This window comes from Ischnura elegans, chromosome 8, assembly GCF_921293095.1.
Source record: "Ischnura elegans chromosome 8, ioIscEleg1.1, whole genome shotgun sequence".
In the NCBI taxonomy this organism is placed as follows: domain Eukaryota; kingdom Metazoa; phylum Arthropoda; class Insecta; order Odonata; family Coenagrionidae; genus Ischnura; species Ischnura elegans.
In genome coordinates, this window is record NC_060253.1 from 27442978 (window position 1) to 27457286 (window position 14309).

Here is a 14309-nt window from a genome sequence, read left to right on the forward strand (position 1 = left end):
GCGGTATATGTGTATACCAATCTTAGGAAAGTTGAGCAATGAATGGCCACATGGCCTATGTATGATGGACATGCAGGTTCTTCTTCAGCCGCTAAATAGGAAATGTATTATTCGCTGTTGATTCCATATTTTTCATTTGAATATGTTGTCTTTAGCCGTTGGTTTACCGAAAATTCATTCGCTGGCTGGGTATCATTGAAAATACTAGGGATGAGTCGATTCCACTTTTATTCCGATTATTTCACATCGATACTAGATTCCGATTCCATCGATTCTCGTTCGTACTAAAAGGTGGGATATTCATTTCTCATTAGTATTGCTGTCATTAACATTTAGGAATTGAATGCATTAAAATGAAAAAGACAATTTAGTGGCCCAAAAAGTGTATAATTATTAAAAATATTAGTATAATATTATATACTAAAATATAATAGAAGTAGGTACATGGAATATATAATACTAAAATGTCTTTTAGTAATATATCTTCAACTTAAATAATACAATAAAGGGTTTTACTTTTTCAGGCATAAGTTTTTAACTTAAAAATATGCAGTGCACAATGGCTCAGGTGTGTGGCGGCCTTAATGCTCCAAACTTATCGTCGATTTTCAAAATGTTTATCTTCCTGGAATCAATGGAATAGGAATCGACGTAAGGCAATCGATTTTTGAATCCGATTCCGTGCCCGAGAATAGGTGGAATCGAGAATCGACTCGTCCCCAGAAAATACTTTTAATTCTTTTATCTTCACCTGGGATTGTTAAAAATGTTACGTATAATTAAAACTATGTATAAAAGGTGCAGCAGGTTGAAATAGACATTAGGCCTTCTATTTTTTACAAATTTTTATTGAGATTTCAAAGTTGATTCTTGGCCAAATTTGGCTATGCATAGTTACAAATGGATATTGTTTCTCTTTTCATGGGACATAGAACAATTTTATTTCTTTGGTCATTTACTCACCATGAATTACATTCGCCGTTCACGAAGAAATTAATTTTTCGAGGTGTACCTAGATGTCAACAATTTTAATTGCTAGAAATAAATATGAAAGTGTAGTACGTAAAATAACTAAAAACTGAATAATCGACTGAATTCTACGGATCACCTCAGCGTGATAAATAGTAATGGAATTTCGACTCCTAATCTCATGGATTGAAAATAATTTCTCTCGTTTATTTAAAAAATGTATTTTCCTCTACGGATTGTTTTACCGTTTCCACGAATATTAATGTAGCTGGTACATTTTTTTTTGAATTTATGTATATCTTTCACGTATGTAGCTCTTGAATTGGTAAAACCACAGCTTTCGTGACGTAAGGCGAACGAATTTAATATGAAATGTGTGACAGGTTATGTTTTTGGGCATTTCCATGAAAAAGTCAACTTTTTCTCTCAAGTTAATATCTAGGCTGGAAATATTTTATCTTCGCGAATCAACAGCTAAATGATTGAATTTTATGAAATCATTATTTGAAACATTATTCAGTCCCTTATTAAAAGTTTTCAAATTATACTTCGACTCGAGTTTTGAAGATGCTTTAAATCATCACACTTGAGAGGTTGACCTGGCAGTATTTCCGTCACATGTTAATTTTGGGCATATTTAGAAGGTATTTCGATAATTAATTTTGTCTCTGTACGTGAAAATCACCTCCATTAATGTTTTTTTGATCATGCATAGTTAGAAGGTTTGCAATTTTTTTATTTTAAAATTTTATCAAAATATCCTAATGCATAGTTTTCTCTTAAGGTAATTCCTTCACAAACGGAATTTCCCTCTTAATAGCTCGAAAGTCACCTTTTTTCTCATTCAAATGTTAGAGGTAATGCCTCGTAATGTGGTACTTTCAATTATAGAGCGAGCAACAAATAGCGAATAAACGAGTAGATAGTAAGTAACGAATGAGCCAGTGGAAATTTTGGAGCAAATGAGTGAATACGGTCGTGCTTAAAGTTAGCTAAAAGAAGATTTGATATTGCAACGAGCTTAAATGGTAGTGCTGATAATGATGTGTTTTTGCTATTTTGGAAGTAAGTTGTTTACATCGAGAGGTTAAGTACATTAAAATATGCTTGATCTCCTGGTGAACATAAATACTGAGTACCTCAGAGTCAAGTTCCTTTCCATCATCCCAATAAAGTTTTGAGTATTGTTCCAACAAATCATTGATTCAAATGGCTTCCCTATTCTTTTAATTTTTTCTGTTGATGTTGGTACCTTGCTGCAATTTACTACAAAATTCTTATGTATGGGTACTTTTGCTTAATAAAATAACTTCTTTTCCATAAAATGAAGGATTAAAAAAAACGGAAATTCAGAGAAATCGAAATATACTACCTCCTCCTGATATGCCCACAACAAACTCTTTTTTAATACTATCTCCTCCTGATGTGGTCGTAAAAACAGTTGAACCTATGTTTGCAGTTTCCACATCACTTAATTACTCGCAGAGAGTATTCACCGTACTTCTTGGTCGCTTTCCTCACTACGGAATTATCGAGTTCCTAGTCTTAATTTTTCGATCACGAGTATAACAACTGGATCGTCTGGTGAGGGCGCTGCATGTGAATTGCAGATATCCACTTGTTATAAATTCCTCCAAGGGATCCCAAGCCCGTCATTATCGCTCTCCACGCTCTGTGTTATAACCAAGCTTTTCAAAAGGTAAAAATGTGTGAACTGGTGCTTCTAAGTTTTGAACATGATTTCAAGAATTCCGTATTTTATCCACTTCGTCTAGAGGTGCAGTGTTTACCACTATGTGGAAATAACGGAACGTAATTTAATCACTGACAACCGAGCTGCATTCTTAAGGTGAAACCCATCTAGGAACGGTTGAAAGAATAATATTTTTGGTCATAAAGTAAATGGTCATATTTTAATTGTGAACATGTACCTAAGGCTCGTGTTTGTTGGGGGCATATTTGTGGTATAAGTGTCTTAGCGTTATTGGATAGGGAAATTTATTCGTCTCCCTTGAACCCCAGTAGAGAAACCAGCATTTACATTATTGAAACAAACCAGTGAGTGGTACCAACGACGAAATACCGCGCTAAGCGATGACGGAGTGATCAAAGAGGACTGGATCAAAGAAAGACGAAGCCATAACGGATTGGAGAAATGAATATAAGGTGAGTGGAAGGAATGGTAATTATTTGGTGGCTATGTCCAGAGGTTGAAAGGGCCGATCGAGGTTAAGATAGCATATTGAAGTTGAATAGCCTCCATGTGTCATATTCGGGGACTCATCCATCAACAATGTCAATGTTCATGCCCGACAGCAGGCAGTTCGAAATGGAGAATAAAGTTTTGGTGTCTTCCGGGCGATTCAATGGACAAAGTTTTCTTGAGTTCCCTTCCAGCTGGGCCAGGAGTTATCCGACGCTTCTAGGTCCGTCACATTCCTCGTCATCGGAGAATTAAGGCTGACGACGCGGCACCGAACGTGAAGCTAAGAGGACTAAGATAAATATGCTTATGATAACAAAAAGGAGAATCCAGCCCATCCCGTAGAAACCTGATTTGTGCTCTACTGGGCGCAGTTTTAGTCGATTTTCAGAAACATCTGCAGCGCGGCAATGAGGGCAGAGCGAACCAGTGGCGCAGCGAGGGGGGTTTTGGGGTTAAAACCCCCCCAGAGCTCAGAGAAATTTTTAAGTTCAACCCATATTACTTAATTTCATTGGTTTTAAAAATAGAGTATTGTAAGGATTAATAAAACATCCCTCAGAAAGCCGTTAACCTCACCATTTTGAACAATTTATCTATAAAATTCCGCAATATATTAATCTCGTACCTACCGCTTATCCTGGTGGGTATACCATACCCCACACACCCCGTCGTTAGTTCCACCTAAAACCCCCCAGACTTAATTCCAAGCTGCGCCCCTGGAGCGAACTATTTATTTTCAGTAGATACAGTAGATGGTAAATTCGCGAGGAATGCCATTTAAAAGTATTGAATCCGATGTATATAATGACGGATGAATATATGACGGATATAATTTTCGGTGTAGAGCCCGAAGTATATCCGATTTCCCTGTGGAAACCGATCGCTCTGCGGTGAGCGACGAGAATGGCGGCTTCAGTAAACCCAACTGAAGAATCTTCCTCAAATTTTAATATTCTTTCGTGAAGTCTTAGAGAATCCCCGAACGAAAGCAAAGTCTTAGGTGACCAAGGGAGAGCACCTAGCCCACCCCTAGCTTTAATGTGTGAAATTCACTCGCCTGTGGCTTAGTCCACGGTGAGCTCTACCCTCATCTATCCCAACTAACCTGCAGGTTGATTCTCAGGCCGTGATTTAGAGCAAATCCTATGTGATGCCCCTGGGCACTCCCAAACTCAAAACCCCAGAGTGCGAGGCAACTCTGAAACAGATGCTAGCCATCCTTCCTCGGAAGTGCGAAATTCATAAAGCTTTGGCTAAGTCTGGGGCGAGCTCAACCCAAACAAATCAAAACCAAACTTCATGTCGTAACCACGAATATTACATTACATTAGAGGATTCTAAAGTCCGCCGCTAGAATTGATGTCGCTACGCGGGCATTAAAATCAGATTTCAAAATCGCCAGTCGCATCGCTACCAGGTATCTATATCCAGGCGTCCAGGCATCAATAACTTGTAACTGAGCCAATAAATTATATAAGCAACACATTTAACGCATACGAGACGATTGTCATCTAAAACAGACCACTGCCACTGCTGTTAATGGAGAGTCACGCAGAACGAGATACAGCTGCCTAGTGGCGCCGCCGAAAAAATGCCCGCGAAACGGCAATAGGAATAACACTTAACCGCCGTGTTCTTGGACCTGCTTTCGTGGAGTCCCCGTGCTCGTGACACTTATCGAGTGAGTGATGCCGAACGTGACGGACCTCGAAACTTCGGGTACTGTGGAGCCTCTCACACGGTTGGATACCCGAGAAAACTTTCTCCGGCGTGTGGTGTCCGATGCGTTGCCTACTGTCTCGCCGCGGGTGTCGGCCGGTCCCTCCTGGGTGCGGGCGTCGGTGCCACCTGCTTGGTCTGCCTCCGCTGGTGCAGGACGAGCGACGGGGAGTCGCCGGCCCTGGAGACGAGGCCTGCATGGATCATGGCGAGGCACGTGGCGAGCGAGAGGGCGGAGAGGAAGGCTACTGCCGCCAACCCCAGCCGACGGCGCCATCGTCACTCCGCCTCCAAGCGCCCGATGCGAAGCCCGGGCTCGGCCGCCAGTAACAGCAGGAGGTCCTGCCTGCCAAGCAGAGAGAAACGGAAGACATTGAAATTGGGAGGGCCGAAAGAGGCAAGTGTGATTAATTGTCCAAATGAAATATTGCAATTTCTAATTTTACTAATATCCAGCGGTTGTAGTAGTTGTATCGGTTATTAGTTGTTACCAGGCACGTAGCCACTGCTAGCCAGGGAGTACTCTGGGCCCTTCAGCTTCCTCCCCCAGAATTTTTTTGTGGCTTCGTGTGGCACTGCCCGCGATGCATCTGCTAAGGAGGCCACTTCTATTCCAAGGTCATTTCTCGTCTGACACTCCGTTGTTCGTTGCAGTTACATTTCATAATGTCTGGGCAATGTAATGACGAGCTATTACGTTAGCAGCAGTGAGTCTTGGAATAGTTTTTCTGAAAGTATAGGGTATCCTTTCATTTTTTCTAGGTAATCAAAGAATACATGGCACACAATGATGATAGGCATTTCCTACTTTGCCGTGATGGGCAAAGCAGCATTATCATTTTTCAGACAAACACTGCGCTGCGCCTTTGCAAAGACCTTCACTGCCTATTGTAGGTACTGTGTATCTCATTCGAGTCATTGTATCAACTCAATTAGTATATTAGTTTGCTTTCATATACGAAGCAAAGTGCAAATTTTTAAAACAATTTTAAATGAAGCTACATCCAGTTGCCTAGCAAGGAATGCATCTCTCTACTTCATAGTCGGCTATATTTATATCGGGACGGCTATCCGAATTCAACGCTTCTTCCGTTCCATAAAGAGCACATGAGATCCGCAGGATTGGCTCTTTACCTTAAGCTGAATAAGCTCTTAGCTATTACTGGCTGATTAAAGAAAGAGTGAGCAACACTACGCCGCGCCATGGCATCATAGCTACATCTACGTAATACCAGAGAGGATATCCTCGATAATACCCTGCGAGCCACCTCTAGGGTGTTTGGCAGGGGGTGATCAATCACCAACATGCAGCTACTGCCCAGATAGTTAAAAAAACGGTTTTCCTGAATTTTCTCTGATTTCATGTTCGAATTTTAAAAATACCTTTCACTTTATCTGAATGGAACAGCGCTCATGTATGGGGATTTCGTATAAAAATGCTGTACACCAACAGCAGCTAACGTGTGGCAAGGCAGTGATTTTACTTAACATTTAAAAGAGGTGGAATGCCATTTTGAATCATTGATATTCACTGCCACCTTTATTTCACCCTTTTCCCTTTCTGCTGCGCCTCTCTCTATTTAACCGTGTCTCGCTCTCCCTGTGAACAAAGTTCGTTGCTTTTTAGTAAGCTAATTATAGTTGGGATTACACGAAAAATTATTGCGTGGAATTGCGGAATTCTGAGACCCCGATGACCCCGCTGTGAACGATTTATCATCACACGGAGAAGTATTAGCGGCGAAACGAGGACAAAAATTCAGAAAATGATACAGTGGTCAAACTAAAATAAATATTCGTATAAATGTTTCACGTAATTTATCATGAAAATCCAAAAACCTCAACCCAAACATTTGACAATTAAGCCTGAAAAAATTATGTTAAAGAGAAAGGGGTCAATTTCTTGCGTGCCACGCTTTTTTAGTGTTAAGACTGTCCAATTCAAGCGAAAATAACTTCAACCTGAAGACGCCTAATCGCGATACAATAATCGCGCCTAATAACGTATCGCGAAACTGTTGTCACTAGCTACATAAACGCGGTGAAAACCTGAAGGAAGGAAGTAGAATTAATTGTTTTTCACCGTGTTAGCCTTCGCATAAATAACCTATTTTGATTTTTCCACCCATTTTAGAACCTTGCATGAGACATATGATTACCCATTCCTTTTAAACGAAATACATTTTAAGCCCTTCACTTTGGCTGCATGAATATGCGCAACTACAGGGCTCTTAAACGTAATTAGGTTTGAAACGTCAATTACGGTATCTGGATGCAATTAGCATTTCAAAGCTCAGAGGTAATCATTCAAACGCTTACTAAGGTATTCATTCAAACGCTTACTAAATTGGCATAACTTTTACTTAATGGCTTATGGTGGTAGCGTGGATTAATTACGAAACTATATAGAGGTATTCGTACTGTAATGGTAAAGGGTAAAGCCAGGAGCATGTTCCTACCCATTTAAATTTCGTAAAAATCGTTTTTTTGCTCCGTGGGTTTAATTAGTTTTCTCATCAAATCTTGAAAGATTCAATGACATATTTACCATTGTCAGTTCATAATCATACTTGACTCGCTGTTAGCAAAAAAAATCATTATTTTACCCTTTCGAAGCGCCGAATGATAAACCTTGCCTGGAATATGGTTCGAGTACTTCTTCCCAATTTATATACATTAATAAGTTAAAAATATTTTTTTCCATCTCCCTTCAATTCAAACCTTTTTAGGGTGATTTTGAAAGCGCCAGTAATCACTGAAACGCCTGAAACTGGACTATCTATTTATAAGTTTCACAAGAAACTATTACGACGAAGAAGAAAATAACTTACGAACTGCATTTTCTCTTGTGATGAGTGAGCGAGTGCAACACGGAAATAAACTGTCGTGATTCTTTCTCTGTTGCTGGTTCCCATTGCGAGTCACGTCGGAATGTGGGTCATAATACATTCGTCACGAGGATTTACAACGTGTACATACAGTATGAGGCGCCACAGGAGCGATCAGCTGCTGTTACGGTAAGCTGTGCGATCACTCTAAACAGCCATTGAACTGTTGAATTTATTTTCAACGCTTTGGTCATGTTGCCATTGTGGAACTAGGTTTGTGTTTACGGGAAACTTAATGTAGACATTGATAATTTTGAAACAATGTAACAATGTAAATGTTAACGAGCGTGATGCGCCCGCTCCCAGCGGGCTTCCCCGCTCTTTTCAATGCAGGTCCACAGAGGGATAGGCGCGTTTCTAATTTTTAAATGTAGAAAAAAAAGGGAGGGTCTTATGTACAAATTTAATTGGAATTGTCATGTACAAATTGAGGTCAGAGAACCTCTTTAAACAAAACATTGGAAGTAATTACACTATCCTCTGTTAAACGCACATGCTGACTCATACTTACGTATCAACAGGTGACTTGAATGTGGAATCAGCCGCATTTTGATCAAAGTTATTTAAAGAATGCGAGATATTGTTGCAAATGAACAAATGTATCAGTTTGTGCACCGTTAACGTCAGGAATATTTACTGGTTTTTGTTTTTTTTAATTATTTAAAAACCAATTTTAGGAAACAATAGCAATATTTAGGAAATAAGATATGCCGTCGAATGTTTTCTGATAAATTCTGTGCATTTTGGTACCCTATTTGTAGAGTTTAGTTGCGTATAAGTTGAGAAAAAGGTATATATACAGTAGAAATAATATAGAAGATATTTTCCGCAACATTTGCGAAAAATTTCTTTTTCATTATATTTTATTTTTTACGTTTTTTGCACTTATTATTTTTATCATTGGAAAGTATTATTTTTCTCTGTTTTGCTTACGAGTGGCATTAAAAAAATCACATTTTGATGTAATTTCTTTGCTTTTTCCCATATTAATCATTTTTAATATTTTTATGGAAAAGTTTCTCATTTCACGGAGAATATTTTTAAGAAATCATATTTTGATGATCAAAATGTTTTTTTTTTGTTTACGAAGAATATTTTTAACAAATCATATTTTTATTTTCTTTTCCTTCCATATTTATTTATTTATTTATTACGAAAACAATTTCAATATCTTCAATCATTAAAAGTAGGATGTGCAATATCGTATTGCCATGGTCTGTACATATATGAAGCAGTTTAAAGTGCACCAGCCTGTGTTTATTATAAAAATACTATATTTATTTATATAATATTATAAAAAATTATTATAAAAATAAAAAGGCTCACCTGGCACGCCTTCGTATTTCGCGCAGTTCCTTCAAGGTCACCACTTCTTCTAGACCACCACCACCTCCCTCCTCACTCCCCTCGTCAGAATGCCCTTCAGATCCTCCTCTCAGGTTTCCTGTCGACAGGGATTTCCGGCGGCACTGCGGAAGGAGAACTATGTGATAATTCTCTGCTTACTTTTTGGTTTTTAATTTCTAATTAATTAGACTAGTTGACCAGTTAGACCAGTCTTAAGGACCAGGTGGAAATATATTGATACATGAACTCTTTCTACATCGGTTGATTGGTGTATGAAATAATTAATGAGAGGACTATAAATAATTGTGCACACGTGACCGAATCGATATCATTCATTTCTTCAACTTTCAAATAAATTTTGAGTAATCATACCGAATTGTTTCTATTTGGAAATCTAATGGCCTTGGCATCTGATTTCACTCCTGGGGTCATTCACACCACGTAAAAACATCACCGCAAAATCACGGTTAAGCGTGATTAATAAGTTTGAATGTATGGGTGATATCTATTTTCGCACATAGGATTATAATTATTAATAATATTTCATCATCATTTTAATACATCTACATACTGCTCCGCAAGCCACCTCAATAGGGGTTTGACAAGGGGTATTAGGATACCAGTCGTTAAATATGAGTTGCAAATACTCAAACAAAATTAAGACTAACATTTATTAAAGCCCTTAATGGTTCTGTGGAAAAGGGAATTCCCATATCTATTTGTTCGGCAAAATATCTCTCTTAATTTATCGCTTCTGTTGGACCTGGAATTATTATGAGGCTCTACGATGATGTTCTCCGTGTAGCTCTTTAAGACACATATGCTGAATTGTTCAAGCAATCTAATGTTAGCTAGCGCGCAGCCTCCGAGTCTCCAGCGGCTCCAAGGCTAATTCGCGTATTAACATCTGAGTAACGCTGTCCGTGCAGAGCAGAGCAGTTTCTGTCGAAACGCGCGGCTTCCCTTTGTATTTTATTCAGTTCACGGATTTAGTCCTTCTGCACCGGATCCCATACGCTGTCTGCATATTCCAGGTGTGGTCGGACGAGTGCGATATAGCACCTTTGTTTTACGTTCTCATTCGAAAATCTTCCCACAATACGCTTGACGACTCCTGAATTTTTCAGGGCTCTGCCACAAAGAAGGCAATACAAAAATAGAAGTGGGAAAGAGAACAGAATCTTGTATCGCAAATTGATCAATTAACTAAGGAGAGAAAGGCGAAAGGCTAGGGAAAGGTGGCTAAAGCAGGAGTGTGATGATATCGAAGATCTTGAGAGAAAAGGTCGATGTACTGGGTGTCTAAAAAAGTGGAACATTTTTCACTGGATGGTTGTTAATATTCAGGTAAAATCAGAGTGATTACAAGCAAAGATGGAAGAGAAATATTTGGGGAGAAAGAAATGAGGGAATGATGGAAATAGTAGGTATATATCAGGGCTCCCACTCAACTAGACTATCCCTCGTTGAGCGCTCACTCCAACACCGCCTTTGCTCCTTGCTCAATTCATTACCAGACAATATTGACCCGTTTTTTCTGCTCTTAAACTCATTTATCAAACCTGCCATGTCCCATTCCTCGGCTTATAAATAAACCTCCCTCTCCACCTCCCTTTCCTCGTGCCTTCTATTTCGTTCTTTACTATCTTATGCCACTGCTCTCTGTTCAAATTTTTTATTTTAAAATTTTATGTTTGTTACTGCGTCACTATAAATTGGCAGAAATGCTGTATGTGAGCAACTCCTTAAATAAATAAATAAATAAACCGTGAAAACCTGAAAACCGTGAGTGAGCCGTGAATTTTTTCTACCGTCATAAAACCTGGAAAAAGCCGTGAATTTCGTCATAAAGCATTAAAAATCGCTCAAACTTGATTGTACATCTACGATTGACAAATCAAAAGAAAAATCGATATGTCGATCGTATTTCAAGATCGGTCACGCGCAGACCCTGTCCAAGCACTTATCTGCAAACGTATGTTCGAAGCGCAATTATTGGTCCGTGCGCCATGACGACACATTGACTTTAAGACTGCACCAAAGCTGGAAGACCGGTAAACAGTGATCATAACCCTGGCGAAAATTCACACACTTCTTGACTTCCCTGCCACCCTGGTCCCTCCATTTTCCCACTCACAAGCTTTAGATGGCCCTGTATTCCTTAAACATTATACTGTATTCGTTGCATAAAACATTACATTTTGATGAGTTTTTTTTCATAAAATTTAAATAGCATAACACCATTATTCATAAATTAAGTTGAATTTATACCATTAATCTTAATCAAGTATGTATTCCATGAAAAATCGTAGTATTTTATTTATCCTGTGTTATTTATTAATTAGTTAAATACATTACCCTTTTATCGTGTCACTCTGAATAGCGTCAATGATAACATGGTCGTTAAATGACGTTCTAACCAAGTTAAGCGAAAATCTCACGATCATTTTATCTGTCATTTCCGAATGATCACTATCGCAATCGCTAGAGTGATCACTCGCAAATGATCGTCGCCGGAAATTGTTTTTCGCAATCGCTCTAATGATAAGGATTCCCATCACTTTTTTTCATCACTCGTCCGGTCGCTTTCTCCGTCGCTGAAATCCTTCACTAAAACCCCATATCAGCCAATCAAAACGCATTCCCGTATGGTGCGATTGCAGCGCAACGTTTGACAATCGTGGGAACAAACACGCTGTATATTTTCTTGATGCGGGTTCTCTAACAACGAGCTGTGATATCGGAAGTGATGCGAAAGGCGACGGCGGGAGGGACCGTGTGATTCAGAAAAATGATCACTCGAGCGATCGCTTAAATTCCCGTCGCGAAAAACGATCGCACTAGTGATCACTTTTCGCGTCGAAAGAAAGTGATCGTGTGATTCAGGCTTTATTCAACAATCGAGGTATCATAGGACCTTGCCCACCTTGTATCTAGAGGCGCTGTCCGGCGTGGTCGCTGCGGATGGACTCGACCGCACCGACTTGAGTTGATCCTCGCCCTCCGAGCCCTCCTCATCCTCCTCTGACCTCCTCGCCCCCTCCAGACGCAGTCCTCGGCCGAAGCGATACAAATCAGGACCGCCGACCACCGACACGCTCCCAGACAGAGGGTCCACCACTTTATCCCGACGAACGCTCTTGCTAGTTGAAGGCGATGCCCTCACCCTTCAAGAACAGAAGTATGAGCTGTGTTTCTCATCATTTGGAAACTCCCTGGAATCTCATGGCGCGACGCAGGCGCCAAATTATGAGAGAATATATTTTAAAAAGGATCATATAAAGTCTATGCGTAAACCTGGGCTTAATAACTGTGGTAGGAGGAAAAATGAAGGTTGTAGGGTAGACCGGGGCAATTCCGACACATTAAGACATTTTTAACTTTATGTTTTTTACTAATTTAGTTACATCGTTCATTGAACTATATGCAAATTAGTTCGAATTTTCTACATCCGTATATGTTATGTTAACAAACTAATGTCATTTATGAAGTAAAAAAGTTTTCTGTGACTGTTACCAGATGTCGGTATTTCCCCTGTCACTGGGGTAATTTCGACAGGCCTTTGGGGTAATCCCGACAGTGGTAAAAAAAATAAGAAAATAATTAGATTGCTAATTGTTTATTTGTGATAACGCTATTTACGTAATTATTAGGCATATTGAAGAGCACGGATAAACAAATGAATATTAGAAGGTAAGAAGTACCTACTCTTTCAGAAGGAAATAATTAGCTTGAGGAACAAAAATCACATACTTATGTAGTTTTCAGGCGAATCAAACCCACTGCAATCAGCATGTGCCCATTTCCCACAAAACACACATCTATACCACAGCTCAGTTTTTGTATCAAATTCACCACAAACTAAACACATTTCACTGTTTTACGCTTCATTAAAGCTACATCCTGCAACGTAATTGCTCGCGCAATGTAATAATAATACGTATATCGATGGCTAAGTTCTAATAACAAGTATCTCAAAAATAACAACTTTTCAGGAGAGCAAAAAAACTATTAATTTCTTTTACTTGCACACTGAAATAAAAATCAAAAAGTTCATAAAACTGAAAGGAAGCATTCATTTGCAAATGAAGAGTTGTTTTTGCTTGTATTTTATTTTGTAATGTTATTACACTTTGTTTAAGATACCTGTCTCAAAGCGGTCGAATTTGAGATACGTGTTGTTAGAGTTTAGCCATTGATATGTAGCTCGGTGCATGTTGAGGAGAAATACTGTTGTCAATTTTGAACAACATTGCCGCGATACAACTTAAAAAATATACTTTCACGTTTTTAATTTGTTTTAATTCTTTTTATCCCAAATGAAGTGAATATAATAGTTTTATTTTTAATGTTGAAAAAATGGATTAACCCATTTCCACACATAAAAATTTCTAATTGCGACTACGAAGATATTTAGGCACGTTGCTCCTAATGTTGTCTTTGAAATATATTGATGATGCTGTCTTGTATCTTAATTCATTAAGTTCTTAATTTCTGTAATGATATGATTTTGCATCTTCAGAACGACCCGTAGCCGTATAGCTGCAGTGGGTGGAAACGAGGTTAGAATCTAATGTTATCCGATATCTAGGATTGACCTTAATAGAAATGATGAATATTCAGGACAAGCATATTTTTGGATGAAGGAAAGTTAAAATAATCTATGCAATGCCATTTCCTGTTTTCTTTCATGGTATTGGAATGTAATTTACAGGTTATAGGCGTCAGTGGGCTTCTTTCGACCGGCTTCAAAAGTAAAATAATAATTGGTCATTGTTTAGCAACTTATTTGTGACAGTTTGAATGCAAAAAGGAGTGCGGGTTTTCTTCAAGAGCCTCATATACTCAGAATGGTAGGATGTAGCCAAATGGCTACGGTGGGCATAAATGGATTAAGCACTATTTCATTAATCATAAGCCCTGAGGATGGAATACATTATGTTTCGAAACGTTTGCTGGAAATAAGAAGAGTTATTTTTTATTAACTCCTATCGATACTCGCGATACTGATTGATTTATTAATGAAGAGTTCGATTCTTTATAGTTGCTAGATATATCCGCTGAGGGTGTTTGTATTTTTTACATGTGGCTCATATGGGCGGGCAGCGCTGCTTTCCAAATGGTGGCTTTTCGCCACACTCTTCCAGGGGCGGTCTGGAGTGATTTGGGGCCCTCGGCTG

The 14309-nt window shown here is 38.9% G+C and overlaps 1 long non-coding RNA gene across 1 annotated transcript; it reads right to left on the minus strand.

Annotated features, from left to right (window-relative positions):
* Positions 1-3796: 3796 nt before the first annotated feature.
* Positions 3797-12289, minus strand: LOC124164157. Its single transcript, XR_006865972.1, has 3 exons — positions 12056-12289; positions 9109-9251; positions 3797-5240 (listed from the first exon to the last, which is right to left on the minus strand). It is a non-coding gene; the product is annotated as an uncharacterized LOC124164157 (long non-coding RNA).
* Between the last annotated feature and the right edge of the window lie 2020 nt (positions 12290-14309).